The following is a 15,804-nucleotide window of genomic DNA, read 5'->3' on the forward strand; positions in this document are numbered from 1 at the left end:
TTTAGATGATCTGTCCATTATAGTAAGTGTGGTGTTGGTGTCCCTTACTATTATGGTATTATTACCAGTGAGTTTCTTTATGCTTGTGATTAATTGATTTATATACTTGGGTCCTTTAAATTTGGTGCATAAATGTTTGCAATTGTTAGATCTTCTTGGTGGTTAGACGGCTTAATTATGATATAATGCCCTTCATCTATTGTTACAGTCTGTATTTTAAATTCTAAATTGTCTGATATAAGTATGGCTACTCTGGCTTTCTTTTGTTGACCATTAGCATGACAGATGGTTTTCCATCCCCTTACTTTCCATCTGAAGGTGACTTTAGGTTTAAAGTGGATCTCTTGTAAACAGCATATAGATGGATCTTGTTTCCTTATCCATTCTGTTATCCTATGTCATTTGATTGGAGCATTTAGTCCATTGACATTTATAGTGAGTACTGAAAGATATGAATTTATTGCCATTATGTTGCCTGTAGAGTTGGAGTTTCTGGTGGTGTGCTCTGGTCCTTTCTAGTCTTTGTTGTTTTTGGTATTTGTTTATTTATTTAATCTTTTCTACCCTCAGAGAGTCCCCCTTAAGATTACTTGCAAGGCTAGCTTAGTGGTCACAAACTCCTTTAATTTTTGTTTGTCTGGGAAACTTTATCTCTCCTTCTATTTTGAATGACAACCTTGCTGGATGAAGAATTTTTGGCTGCATATTTTTCCAATTCAGCACATTGAATACATCCTGCCACTCCTTTCTGGCCTGCCAAGTTTCTGTGGATAGGTCTGCTGCAAACCTTATCTGTCTTCCCTTGTATGTTAAGGACTTTTTTTTCCCTTGCTGCTTTCATGATTCTTTCCTGAGTATTTTTTGAATTTGACTATGATATGCCTTGTTGCTTGTTGGTTTTTGTTGAATCTCATGGGGGTCCCTGTGCTTCCTGGATTTTGAGGTCTGTGTCTTTCTCTACGTTTGAAAAATTTTCCACTATGATTTGGTCAAATAACACTTCTACACCTTTTTCTCTCTCTTTATCTTCTGCGACCCCTATGATTCTTATGTTATTCCCATTTAATGAGTCACTGATTTCTCTAATTCTTAAATCATGCTCTTTTGCCTTAGGCTCTTTCTTTTTTTCCACTCCATTATTCTCCATAAGTTTGTCCTCTATATTGCTGACTCGCTGCTTTGCCTAATTTGTCCTTGATGATGTGGCATCCATTTGAGCTTGCAGCTCAGTTATAGCATTTTTTTTAGTTCATCCTGACTACCTTTTACTTCTTTTCTTTCCATGGAAATGGATTCTAATCTAACTTCAACTCCAGCTTGTGTTCCTATTATCATGAGTCTAAATTCTGGTTCAGACATCTTTCTTGTATCTGTGTTGATTAAGTCCCTGATTGTCATTCCTTTTTGCTTTTCCTTTGGGGTGAATTCCTTCGTTTTTGTCATTTTGAAGGAAGAAAAGGAATTAATGATGTAGAAAAAATTAAAAGGTCAAGAATTAAAATTAAAAACTTAAAAATAACACAAAAAGGGGTGCTTCGGTGTCTCAGTTGGTTGAGTGTCCAACTTCAGCTCAGGTCATGATCGTGTGGTTTGTGGGTTCAAACCCCACACTGGGTTCTGTGCTGACAGCTTGCTGAGAGCCTGGAGCCTGCTTCGTATTTTGTGTCTCCCTTTCACTCTACCCCTCCTCTGCTCATGCTCTGTCTATTTCTGTCTCTGAAAAATAAATAAATGTCAAAAAAATTTTAAAAACACACAAAAAGTCAAATAAATGATGCTAGACCCTAGATGTGTTTTTGTCTGGTTGTTGAAAGGAGTTTGATAGTTTAGAGAACAAAGGGAAAGATTAGAAAAAAAAGAAAGGAAAATAAAAAGGTAAACCTTTGAAAATTTGAAAAAAATGAATACAATGAAATAGCATAAAATGAAATGGTGGAAGTAAAATAGAATTTGAAAATTTTACAAAAAAGTAAAAACTATAGTAGAAAAAATTAAATAAAATATTTTAATAAAACTTGAAAATAAAAATAAATTCTCTTTCTGTATTCAAGAAAAAGAAACAAATTGAATAAATGGACCAGGGAACAGACTGAAATATGATTGAAATTACATCGGTTCCCTCTAGAAATCAAACTGTAAAGCACTTTATAGTCTGTACACTAAGCAGGCAGAAAGACTCGTGGTGTTCCTGAAGAGCAAGGTCGGCCCACTTGAGCAGGGCTTAGTTTAACAGTTCCATTCTTCACTAGATGGAGCTGCTTAGCTTACTGGGGTGGATTGTTGTGGTGCTTGTAGTAGTGGACATGCATGCGCAGGAGGAGTGAAAAAGGCGCCACCCAGCTATGCAGTTTCTAGTATATGAACTCTGTTGTCCCCAATGTGCAATTGTGCACCCGTCCTTTGTCTCTAGCTTCAGTCCACCTCCTGATTTTACACTGTCTGTGACCAAGAAGCTAACAGGTTTCCAGCCAGAACCTCCCTCCTGGGTTTTTTCTCAGATACGGCTGTCTTTCCCAATCTCTCACTTCTGAGGGACTGTGGTTTGACAAGCTCAGACCTTCTGGGTTAAGATCTCACTGAGAAATGCCCAGGTGCCGGCTGCACCCAGGAATGTTTTAGGGACTGTGCTGATGATGATGCACAGAGACTGAAGCTGGGTGCCAGCCCACCCCAGAAAAAGTTCACAGGATCATTTAGCAACATTTCAGGGATTATGGTAAATAACAACATATATCTGGCACCAGTCTTCACCCTTAATGTCCTTGTTCCAGCACCAGTGAATGTGGTTGTTCTCCAGGGTCTGCTGGGACCTTTTTCTGCTGAGTTCTGTGGTTCAGGTTGTTCATATTGTTGTGTTAATCCTCAAATCAGTTTTTTAGGTGTGCAAGACGGTTTAGTGTTGATCTGGTTGTATTTCATGGACAAGAGACACAAAAAACTTCCATGCTGTTCCGCCATCTTGGCCCCTCCTCCAAATTTTTTTTAATTAAAAAAATTTTAATGTTTATTTTTGACAGATACAGAGAATTTTTTAATGTTTATTTTATTTTTAGAGAAAGAGTGATAAAATTAAGTTGGGAGAGGGGCATAGAGAGAGACACACAGAATCTGAAGCAGGTTCCAGGGTCTGAGCTGTCAGCACAAAGCCTGACCTGGGGCTCAAACTCCTGAACCAGGAGATCAAGACCTGAACCAAAGTCAGGTGCTCCACTGACTGAGCCACCCAGGCACACTGCCTCTCATCCCTTTTATTTAACATGGTACTGTGAGTTCTTAGCCACAAGAATTACACAAGAAAAAAAATAACAGGCATCCAAATTGATAAGGAATAAATAAAAGTTTAAATATTTTCAGATGACATATTGTATATTGAAAACCTTAAACACTCAACCAAAAAAAGGCTAGACCTGATAAATGAATTCAGTTAAGTCACAGGATGCAAAATCAATGAGCAGAAATCTGCTGCATTTCTATACACCAGTAATGAAGCTGCAGAAAGAGAAATTAAGAAAATTCAATTCATAATTCCATCAAAAATAGTAAGATACCTCCAATAAACCTAACCAAGTAGATGAAACATGTACTCTTAAAACTAGAAGACTGATGAAAGAAATTGTAGATGACACAAAGAAATTGAAAGACATTTCATGCTCACGGATTGTAAGGACAAATATTGTTAAAATGTCTATACTATCCAAAGAAATGGACAGACTTAATACAATTCTTATCAAAATAACAATAACATTTTTCACAGAAATAGACGTAGAAATAATCCTAATATCTGTATGAAACCAGAAAAGCCAATAAGGAGCCAAAGCAATTTTAAAAAAGGAAAGCAAATCTGAAGGTGTCACAATTCCATACTTCAATTCATTTATATGACAAAGTTGTAGTTATCAAACAGTATAATACTGGCACCAAAATAGACACATAGATCAATGGAACAGAATAGAAGATTAAACCCACAATTATATAGTGAATTAATCTTCAACAAAGCAAGAAATAATATCCAATGGTAGAGAGACAAAAGGTGTTGGGAAAACTGGTCAGCTGCATGAAAAGACCTGGACCACTTTCTTAAACAATACACACACACACACACACACACACACACACACATACAAAAAAAAAAAAAAAAAACTTCAAAATGGATTAAGGACATAAATGAGCTCTGCAACCATAAAAATCCTAGAAGAGTGCACAGGCAGTAATGTCTTTGATATTGGCCATAGGAACATTTTTCTAGATCTGTCTCTTGAGGCAATAGAAACAAAAGCATAAATACACTATTGAGACTATATTAAAATTAAAATTTCTGCACATCAAAGGAAACAATCAACAATACTAAAAGGCAACCTATTCTATGGGAAAAGATATTTGCAAAAGACATATCCAATAAATGTTTAGTATCTAAAATATATAAAGAACTGGTATAACTCAACACTCAAAAAACATATAATCCAATTAAAAATGGACAGAAGATGTGAACAGACATTTCTTCAAAGTAGGTACACAGATGGCCAACAGACACATGAAAAAATTCTCAGCATCACTCATCATCTAAGAAATTCAAATAATAGTTTCAATGAGATATCACCTCACACCTGTCAGAATGGCAAAAATTAAAAAGATAAACAAGTATTGGTGAGGATGTGGAGAAAAATAAACCCATGTGCACTATTCCTGGGAATGCAAACTTGTGTGGCCACTGTGGAAAACAGTACACAGGTTCTTCAAAATTTTAAAAATAGAACCACTACTATTTAGTAATTACACTGTTGGATATTTACTCCCCCAAAAAAATACAAAAACAATAATTCAAAAGGATACATGCACCCCTATGTTTACTGCAGCCTTACATGCACCCCTATGTTTACTCCAGCCTTATATATAGTAGTAAAATTATGGAAGCATCCCAAGTGTCCATCAATAGAGGAATGGATAAAAGAGGAGTTGTACAAGTCTACAATGGAATATTATTCAGCCATATAAAAGAATGAGATTTTTCCATTTGCAATGACATGGGAGGAGCTAGAGAGTATAATGCTAAGTAAAATAAGTTAGTCACAGAAACACAAAAATCCATACAATTTCACTCATAGGTAGAATTTTAAAAACATCAAAAAAAGCAAGCAAAGGGAAAGAAAGAGAGAGACAAAGAAACAGACTCTTAACTGTTGTTAAACTGGTGTTTACCAGAGGGGAGTTCATTGAGTGGGTGGGTGAAATTGGTGATGGGTATTAAGGAGTGTACTTGTCATGTTAAGCACTAAGTGATGTATGGAATAGTTGAATCATTATATTATACACTTGAAACTAATATAACACTGTATGTTAATAATACTTGAATTAAAACCAAATGAAATTAAATTTTAAAAATAAAATAAAATAATATTTTTATTTGTTATTTGGTTATCTCTTCTGGCTTGCCTCTATTTGATTATACATTTTAACTGTGAAGATGAAAAAATAAATTAGAGGTTCAAAAACTCTCATTGAGTGGTAAATAGAACAAAATTCGTATCTTTGTTAATTGGCAATGTCTTTATATTTGACATCTTTCTATTTTGTGTGAAAATTATATTCAGCATTTAATTCTTAAACTTTTGCTTAACTTATATGTAAAATTAAACTTACTGGTTATTATATTTAGCTTATTTGCAAACCAATCATACTGATTATTGTAACTGTATTACTATTATACACCCAGTGCCTAGCAAAATAACCGGTATATAATAGACTGGATAAACATTTATTGAATGAATAATCCAGTAATTGGTAGTTACATGAAATGTTAACAAGTCACCAGTTTTGGCCTTCATAATCTTTGATCTTGATTTCTTCCGTCTTCATTTATCCATTCACACTGCTAGCCTTCAGAGAAGTACTATAATAACATTCTGACTTTGAGCGACTGTATTCCACTCCAGGAGCTTTGGAGTCACCTGCTGAAGTGTCAGGAAAATTGAACAATAGCCAAGGTTATTAGAATTACTTACGCAAAGACTGTCATTAAAATAAAATAAAGAAGAAAAAGTTTTGAGTTACATTTAGGTATCAAAAAAACCAGTTCCCCCTTATTTTCTCCATGCACACATAAATTGGTTGAGGGATATAAAGAATGGAGAAATAAATCTAACTAGGAACTGAAATTTTAAATTCAGAGAAAATCCCTTATCAACTCCGTATACCAATAAAAGACTATTTTCCTTCCATTTGCAGGTGCACCTCTCAAACTTACACTTCCTCCTTTCTTTCCCTCCCTAGGAATTATGGTGGTTGAGTTAATGAGGATATGTTTATAATAAAATTTGAGTTTCACAAACAAAATCACATTTCATCTAAGAAATTCTAAATAATTTTCAAAGAAGTTATTTAAATAGCCAGGCAATAATAATCCAGATAAAAATAATTGGTTACTTGAACTTTATAATGTCAGTGCTATTGTTAAAAAATGAAATATATTATTCTTTAAGAATTTCCAATTGCTTTGGTGAAATTCCCAGGCAACCAAAAACACTGAATATTTGAAAACCTTTATCATACCACAGCATGGACACACAATTATCCTTTCTTTCACAATATAATATAATGTGGATAATAAGTTATTATAGAGAGGAGGTCCTAATGGACTGAATGAAATTACAGGCTCTTCCCATTTTAAGGATATAGGATAGAAAATACCCCCTTGATCTGCCATACATTACATCTTCATTTTTTTCCCCAGGGACTATAAATTACTTACAATCCAGATGTTCAAGTGTAAATCTTGTTATTTATATACTTAAAGCTTCCAAAAATTATATTTTATATATTGGATATGGAAGGGGTCCTGAAAAGCATTACAACACTTTGCTCCATATTTTTGAATTAATGGAGATCCTTTCAAATCTGAAGATAACCACTAGGAGAGAAGCCCCTTCAGATAATCTTCCAAGAGGCAGATGGAAAACAAACAAACAAAAAACAGATGACCAGAAAGTAAAAGTCCTTGAGGTTCCCCATGTAAGGAGTAAGGGTGAGAAGGCTCTGGGTCACCATTGCTTTTTGTTCCCTCTTACATACTGAATAACTAGAAGAGAAAAATATAGTGAATAGAAGTCATTTATTTGCAAATTCACTGACATATCATATTTTTAATTCAAAAGGGACAGATATACAGCTGTTTAAGTGACCACATAGAAAGAAATAATTATTTAAAACCAAAAGCAATTGGGGCACCTGTGTGGTTCAGTTGGTGAAGCATCCGACTTTGGCTCAGGTTATGATCTCATGGTTCATGAGTTCAAGCCCCACATTGGGCTCTGTGCTGCCAGCTTAGAGCCTGGAGCCTGCTTGGGATTCTGTGTCTCCCTCTTTCTCTTCCCTACCCCGCTGTGCTCTGTCTCTTTCTCTCTCTCAAAATAAATAAAAACATAAATAAATAAGCATTAAAAAATTAAAAGTAAAATCAATTTTAAAATGACATGTGACTGAGCTAAAATATCCATTAAACTATGCACTTTTTCATGTTTTCAGACTTTGTAAAAAAATATTAATCTAGGTACAAACACAATCAAAAGAGAGAAAAAGTCTGAATTTTACACAAACCATTGAAATATCAACAAAAACAAATTCATTCTGTGTCTCTCATTTTTTTCAAACAAGCATACAAATAAAAAAAAGAATTTCTCTGAATATATGACTAATGTCACAGGGAAAAAGAGAAGAATTTCAATTTTTTTCCTAAATACTACATAATAATTCCAAATTCACATAATACCTAAGCTTCTATTTCAGATGAGTCATATATTCTTAATTATGTTGACTACCCTTTGAATAGTAAACACATATGAATTAGAATATTGGTTAAAAATGTAACTCTTGAGGGGAACCTGGGTGGCTCAGTTGGTTAAACCTCTGAGTCTTGATTTTGGCTCATGGTTTGTGAGATTAAGCCCTGAATTAGGCTCTGTGCTGATGGCATGGAACCTGTTTGGGATTCTCTCTCTCTCCCTCTCTCTCTCTCTGTCCCTCCCCTCTTATCTCTCTTTTTGCCAAAATGAATAAATATTAAAAATACATGTAACTGTTTACTTTTTTTTATTTTAGGCAGAGTGGCAGAGAGAGAGAGAGTGAAAGCAAGAGAGGGGCAGAGAGAGAGACAGAGAATTTTAATCAGGCTCCACATTCCAGAGCCTGGTGCAGGGCTTAATACCACGATGCTGGGATTATAACCTGAACCAAAGTCAAGAGTCAGGTGCTCAACCAAATGAGCCACCCAGGATGCCCAAAAATATATATAATCTTGAATTAGGCAAAATGATATTTATTGTAGGGAGGGGCCAACATGGAGGAGAAGTAGGAGGATCCATAATTCCTGAATCTCTCAAGCAAAGTAGGGTTGCAACCAAAGGACTTTGATCCCCAAGAGTCTGGGAGGAAAAGAGACTGAGTCTACCAGGGAGACATAGGACAACCTGATGAGCCATAGGTGCGTGATTGTGAATGGCGGAGAGATAAAATGGGCTTCATAGGCACAGAGGGAAGGGATCCCCATTTTCGTAGAGACAAAGGGAAGAGAAAGAGCAGCTGGGGAAGCGTAGGACTGTATCTGGACAAGCAAAAAACCTCAGACCAGGATGGAGAGGGATCCCACTTCTAACTGCAGGGCTTTCATCTGACAGGGGCCATCTGCCCTGTTTGCACGTCTGGGGAGGAGGGGAACCACCCCAGGTTCGGTGGTAAGTCATGGGTGCAGTCCAAAGCAAGAGGAAGCGGTCCCATTCCTGGGATGCTGCAAAACAGGACAAAATAAGCCACGACCACATATCGGGCGGCATAGAAAGGCTCATCCCCAGTTTCCGGGGCACACAAATTGGGAGTTTAAATCCCAGCCAAGCTCTGGGGCACTGGAGTCAACAGAACAAGACAGACTGCCTCATCTACACCCATGGCACAATGAGGATGGCTCCACCAGAGTGATTTGGGACAACAGGTCTCTGGAGGAGAGACTGGGGGGTTGCCATTTTTCTCCCTACCACCACTAAGGCGGGCCTCAGGGATCAGTCCCCAGGGCCCACATTGGAAGCAGGACCAGACTACAACAAATCACGCTCTCTGCATGGGGTAAGTGCTTATCCACTGGAGCAGGACTAATGCTGAGGAACCAACCAGATGGCCGACATCTACAGACCAGAGCTGCTGCATTGCCTGGATTAATTCTAGGACAATTTTTGTTATTTAGATATATTCTTCCTACTTTTTCTCCTTATCTCTTCCTTCCTCTAGGCTGGTTACTGCGGTTGTTTGTTTATTTAACCAGACATATTTAATCCATTCTCTTGATACATGTTCTACACCTCCACCTTTACACTCCTTTTTCTCTCTCCCTCTCTCTCTGGGAATAACCAAGCTGTAAAGTTTATCTGTTTCGGTAACTTTATCATCATTTCTATTTTACCTCCTCCTTATTTATTTTAATTTCTCTCTCTAGATTAAGTCATTTATTCTCTCTGCCTGGTCAGGGTTTATTTTTTCTATTTCCTCACCCCTGTCATTTCTCTCTTTGTATGTGCTCTTCCATCAGCACTGCCTCCACTATGTTCTTTACTTGTAGCTGGTGTTTCTGTATTTTTTTTGTTTTTTGATTGTTTTTGTTCCTTTGTTTGTGTGTTTGTTGCTTTGTTTGTTTTACTTGTTTGTGTGTTTGCGTGTTTTTGTTGCTGTTTGTTTGCCTGTTTGTGTCTCTTTCCAGGGCTACTTCAAGTAACAAATCAAAGCACATCTGGTGGAGGGTCCAAAACAGCACTACAAGTAGGGAAATAATATAACAAAAGTCACAACAACAGATAGCAAGTAACACTCTACAAAAAACACTTCCTGAAGAGCCAAACACCAGACAGTGTATGACCCCCCCTTTAATATAGCAATGCTCATGGGTGCAGAGCACATAACAAGCTTTTAAAATTCATAAGGGACAGAAAACTAGCCAAAATGATGAAACGGAAGAATTCTCCTCAAAAGAAATTCCAGGAAGTGGTGACAGCTAAAGAATTGATCAAAACAGTGTAAGCAATATGATTGAAAAAGAATTTAGACTATTAGTCATAAGATTAATCACTGGGCTTGAAAAAGGCATAGAAGACAGCAGAGATCTATGGCTACAGAGATCAAGGGAGGAAAAAATAGTCATGATTAATTTTAAAAATATTATAAATGAGGTGAAAAATAAAACGGAGATGGCCACAGGGTGGATTGAAGATGGAGAGGGGAGAAAAGGTGAATTAGAAGATAAAATTATGGAAAAAGAGGAAGCTGAGAAAAAGAGAGATAAAAAAATTCAGGATTATGAGGGGGGAAAGAGAACTAAGTGATTCAATCAAATATAACACTATCTGTATCATAGGATTCCAGAAGAAGAAGAAGAGAGAGAAAGGGGTTGAAGGTGTACTTGAACAAATAATAGCAGAAAACTTCCCCAATCTGGGGAAGGAAACAGACATTGAAATCCAAGAGGCACAGAGAATTCCCATCAGACATAACTTGAGTTGATCTTCTACATGACATACCAGAGGTAAACTGGAAAATACAAGGATAAAGAGAATTCTGAAAGCAGCTAGAGATAAACAGGCCTTAACATTCAAAGGTAGATATGTAAGGGTAGGAGATGACCTATCTACTGAAACTTGGTAGGCCAGAAAGGAATGACAGGAAATCTTCAATGTGATGAACAGGAAAATTATGCAGCCAAGAATCCTTTATCCAGCAAGCCTGTCATTCAGAATAGATAAAGGTTTTCCCTATTAAGCAAAAACTGAAGTAATTCATCACCACTAAAGCATCTCTACAAGAGATCCTAAGGGGGATTCCATGAGTGAAATGTTGTAGGGATTACAAAATACCAGAGACATCACTAAAACCATGAAACCTACAGAAAACTCAATGATTCAAAACCCATAGTAACACTGAGTGTAAATGGACTACATGCCCCAATCAAAAGACATAAGGTATCAGAATGGGAAAAAAAAAAGAAAAAAAAACAAGATCCATCTATTTACCATCTACAAGAGACTAATTTTAGACAGAGGACACCTTCAGTTGAGAGTGAGGGGATGGAGAACTATCATGCTACGGAATGTCAAAAGAAAGCAAGAGTAACCATATTTATATCAGACAAGCTAGATTTTAAACTAAAGACTGTTACAAGAGATGAAGAAGGCATTACATAATAATTACAGCATTTATCCATCAGGAAGAGCTAACAATTATAAATGTCTACGCACCAAATTTGAAAGCACCCAAGTAGGATAGGAGGAAGATGGCGGCGTAGGAGGACGCTGGGCTCACCGCGCATCCTGCTGATCACTTAGATTCCACCTACACCTGCCTAAATAACCAAGAAAACTGCCAGAGGATTAGCAGAACGGAGTCGCCGGAGCCAAGCGCAGACGAGAGGCCCACGGAAGAGGGTAGGAAGGGTGGCGAGGCGGTGCGCGCTCCATGGACTGGCGGGAGGGAGCCGGGGCGGAGGGGCGGCTCACCAGCCAAGCAGAGCCCCTGAGTCTGGCTGGCAAAAAAGCGGAGGGGCCTGACAGACTGTGTTCCGACAGCAAGCGCGACTTAGTGTCTGGGAGGTCATAAGTTAACAGCTCTGCTCAGAATTCAGGAAGGCTGGAGGACAAAGGGAAGGAGAGCTGTTGAGCCCCCTGATGACAGAGCTCAGTTTGGTGGGGAACAAAGGCGCTCACCAGCGCCATCTCCCCCGCCCATCCCCCAGCCAAAATCCCAAAGAGAACCAGTTCCTGCCTGGGAAGTTGCTTGCTCCGCGCAAACACCCAGCTCTGCACTTCTGTGGAGCCAAACCTCCGGCAGCGGATCTGACTCCCTCCTGCTGCCACAGGGCCCCTCCTGAAGTGGATCACCTAAGAAGAAGCAAGCTAAGCCTGCCCCTCCTGCCCCCGTGCACCTTGCCTACCCACCCCAGCTAAGATGCCAGATCCCCAGCATCACAAGCCTGGCAGTGTGCAAGTAGCCCAGACAGGCCACCCCACCCCACAGTGAATCCCGCCCCTAGGAGAGGGGAAGAGAAGGCACACACCAGTCTGACTGTGGCCCCAGCGGTGGGCTGGGGGCAGACATCAGGTCTGACTGCGGCTCCACCCACCAACTCCAGTTATACACCACAGCACAGGGGAAGTGCCCTGCAGGTCCTCACCACACCAGGGACTATCCAAAATGACCAAGCAGAAGAATTCCCCTCAGAAGAATCTCCAGGAAATAACAACAACTAATGAACTGATCAAAAAGGATTTAAATAATATAACAGAAAGTGAATTTAGAATAATAGTCATAAAATTAATCGCTGGGCTTGAACACAGTATAGCTGACAGCAGAGAATCTCTTGCTACAGAGATCAAGGGACTAAGGAACAGTCACGAGGAGCTGAAAAATGCTTTAAACGAAATGCATAACAAAATGGAAAACACCACGGCTCGGATTGAAGAGGCAGAGGAGAGAATAGGTGAACTAGAAGATAAAGTTATGGAAAAAGAGGAAGCTGAGAAAAAGAGAGATAAAAAAATCAAGGAGTATGAGGGGAAAATTAGAGAACTAAGTGATACACTAAACGAAATAATATACGCATAATTGGTATCCCAGAGGAGGAAGAGAGAGGGAAAGGTGCTGAAGGGGTACTTGAAGAAATAATAGCTGAGAACTTCCCTGAAGAGGGGAAGGAAAAAGGCATTGAAATCCAAGAGGCAGAGAACTCCCTTCAGACGTAACTTGAATCGATCTTCTGCACGACATATCATACTGAAACTGGCAAAATACAAGGATAAAGAGAAAATTCTGAAAGCAGCAAGGGGTAAACGTGCCCTCACATATAAAGGGAGACCTATAAGACTCGTGACTGATCTCTCTTTTGAAACTTGGCAGGCCAGAAAGAATTGGCACGAGATTTTCAGTGTGCTAGACAGAAAAAATATGCAGCCGAGAATCCTTTATCCAGCAAGTCTGTCATTTAGAATAGAAGGAGAGATAAAGGTCTTCCCAAACAAACAAAAACTGAAGGAATTTGTCACCACTAAACCAGCCCTACAAGAGATCCGAAGGGGAACCCTGTGAGACAAAGTACCAGAGACATCACTACAAGCATAAAACATACAGACATCACAATGACTCTAAACCCATATCTTTCTATAATAACACTGAATGTAAATGGATTAAATGCGCCAACCAAAAGACATAGGGTATCACAATGCATAAAAAAAACAAGACCCATCTATTTGCTGTCTACAAGAGACTCATTTTAGACCTGAGAACACCTTTAGATTGAGAGTGAGGGGATGGAGAACTATTTATCATGCTACTGGAAGCCAAAAGAAAGCTGGAGTAGCCATACTTATATCAGACAAACTAGACTTTAAATTAAAGGCTGTAACAAGAGATGAAGAAGGACATTATATAATAGTGACAGGGTCTATCCATCAGGAAGAGCTAACAATTATAAATGTCTATGTGCCGAATACCGGAGCGCCCAAATATATAAAACAATTACTCATAAACATAAGCAACCTTGTTGATAAGAATGTGGTAATTGCAGGGGACTTTAACACCCCACTTACAGAAATGGATAGATCATCTAGACACACGGTCAATAAAGAAACAAGGGCCCTAAATGAGACATTGGATCAGATGGACTTGACAGATATATTTAGAACTCTGCATCCCAAAGCAACAGAATAGACTTTCTTCTCGAGTGCACCTGGAACATTCTCCAAGATAGATCATATACTGGGTCACAAAACAGCCCTTCATAAGTTTACAAGAGTTGAAATCATACCATGCATACTTTCAGACCACAATGCTATGAAGCTTGAAATCAACCACAGAAAAGAGTCTGGAAAACCCCCAAAAGCATGGAGGTTAAAGAACACCCTACTAACTAATGAGGGGGTCAACCAGACAATTAGAGAAAAAATTAAAAAATATATGGAAACAAACGAAAATGAAAATACAACAATCCAAACACTTTGGGACGCAGCAAAGGCAGTCCTGAGAGGAAAATACATTGCAATCCAGGCCTATCTCAAGAAACAAGAAAAATCCCAAATACAAAATCTAACAGCACACCTAAAGGATATAGAAGCAGAACAGCAAAGGCAACCTAAACCCAGCAGAAGAAGAGAAATAATAAAGATCAGAGCAGAAATAAACAATATAGAATCTAAAAACACTGTAGAGCAGGGGCGCCTGGGTGGCGCAGTCGGTTAAGCGTCCGACTTCAGCCAGGTCACGATCTCACGGTCCGTGAGTTCGAGCCCCGCGTCAGGTTCTGGGCTGATGGCTCGGAGCCTGGAGCCTGTTTCCGATTCTGTGTGTCTCCCTCTCTCTCTGCCCCTCCCCCGTTCATGCTCTGTCTCTCTCTGTCCCAAAAATAAATAAAAACGTTGAGAAAAAAAAAAAACTGTAGAGCAGATCAACGAAACCAAGAGTTGGTTTTTTGAAAAAATAAACAAAATGGACAAACCTCTAGCCAGGCTTCTCAAAAAGAGAAGGGAGATGACCCAAATAGATAAAATCATGAATGAAAATGGAATGATTACAACCAATCCCTCAGAGATACAAACAATTATCAGGGAATACTATGAAAAATTATATGCCAACAAATTGGACAACCTGGAAGAAATGGACAAATTCCTGAACACCCACACTCTTCCAAAACTCAATCAGGAGGAAATAGAAAGCTTGAACAGACCCATCACCAGCGAAGAAATTGAATCGGTTATCAAAAATCTCCCAACAAATAAGACTCCAGGACCAGATGGCTTCCCAGCGGAGTTCTACCAGACATTTAAAGCAGAGATAATACCTATCCTTCTCAAGCTATTCCAAGAAATAGAAAGGGAAGGAAAACTTCCAGACTCATTCTAGGAAGCCAGTATTCCTTTGATTCCTAAAGCAGACAGAGACCCAGTAAAAAAAGAGGACTACAGGCCAATATCCCTGATGAATATGGATGCAAAAATTCTCAATAAGATACTAGCAAATCGAATTCAACGGCATATAAAAAGAATTATTCACCATGATCAGGTGGGATTCATTCCTGGGATGCAGGGCTGGTTCAACGTTCGCAAATCAATCAACCTGATACATCACATTAACAACAAAAAAGAGAAAAACCATATGATCCTGTCAATCGATGCAGAAAAGGCCTTTGACAAATCCAGCACCCATTTTTAATAAAAACCCTTGAGAAAGTCGGGATAGAAGGAACATACTTAAAGATCATAAAAGCCATTTATGAAAAGCCCACAGCTAACATCATCCTCAACGGGGAAAAACTGAGAGCTTTTTCCCTGAGATCAGGAACACGACAGGGATGCCCACTCTCACCGCTATTGTTTAACATAGTGCTGGAAGTTCTAGCATCAGCAATCAGACAACAAAAGGAAATCAAAGGCATCAAAATTGGCAAAGATGAAGTCAAGCTTTCGCTTTTTGCAGATGACATGATATTATACATGGAAAATCCGATAGACTCCACCAAAAGTCTGCTAGAACTGATCCATGAATTCAGCAAAGTTGCAGGATACAAAATCAATGTACAGAAATCAGTTGCATTCTTATACACTAACAATGAAGCAACAGAAAGACAAATAAAGAAACTGATCCCATTCACAATTGCACCAAGAAGCATAAAATACCTAGGAATAAATCTAACCAAAGATGTAAAGGATCTGTATGCTGAAAACTATAGAAAGCTTATGAAGGTAATTGAAGAGGATTTAAAGAAATGGAAAGACATTCCCTGCTCATGGA

The sequence above is a fragment of the Herpailurus yagouaroundi genome, unplaced genomic scaffold (genome assembly GCF_014898765.1).
Source record: "Herpailurus yagouaroundi ecotype Mexico unplaced genomic scaffold, PumYag 67623, whole genome shotgun sequence".
Lineage (NCBI taxonomy): Eukaryota > Metazoa > Chordata > Mammalia > Carnivora > Felidae > Herpailurus > Herpailurus yagouaroundi.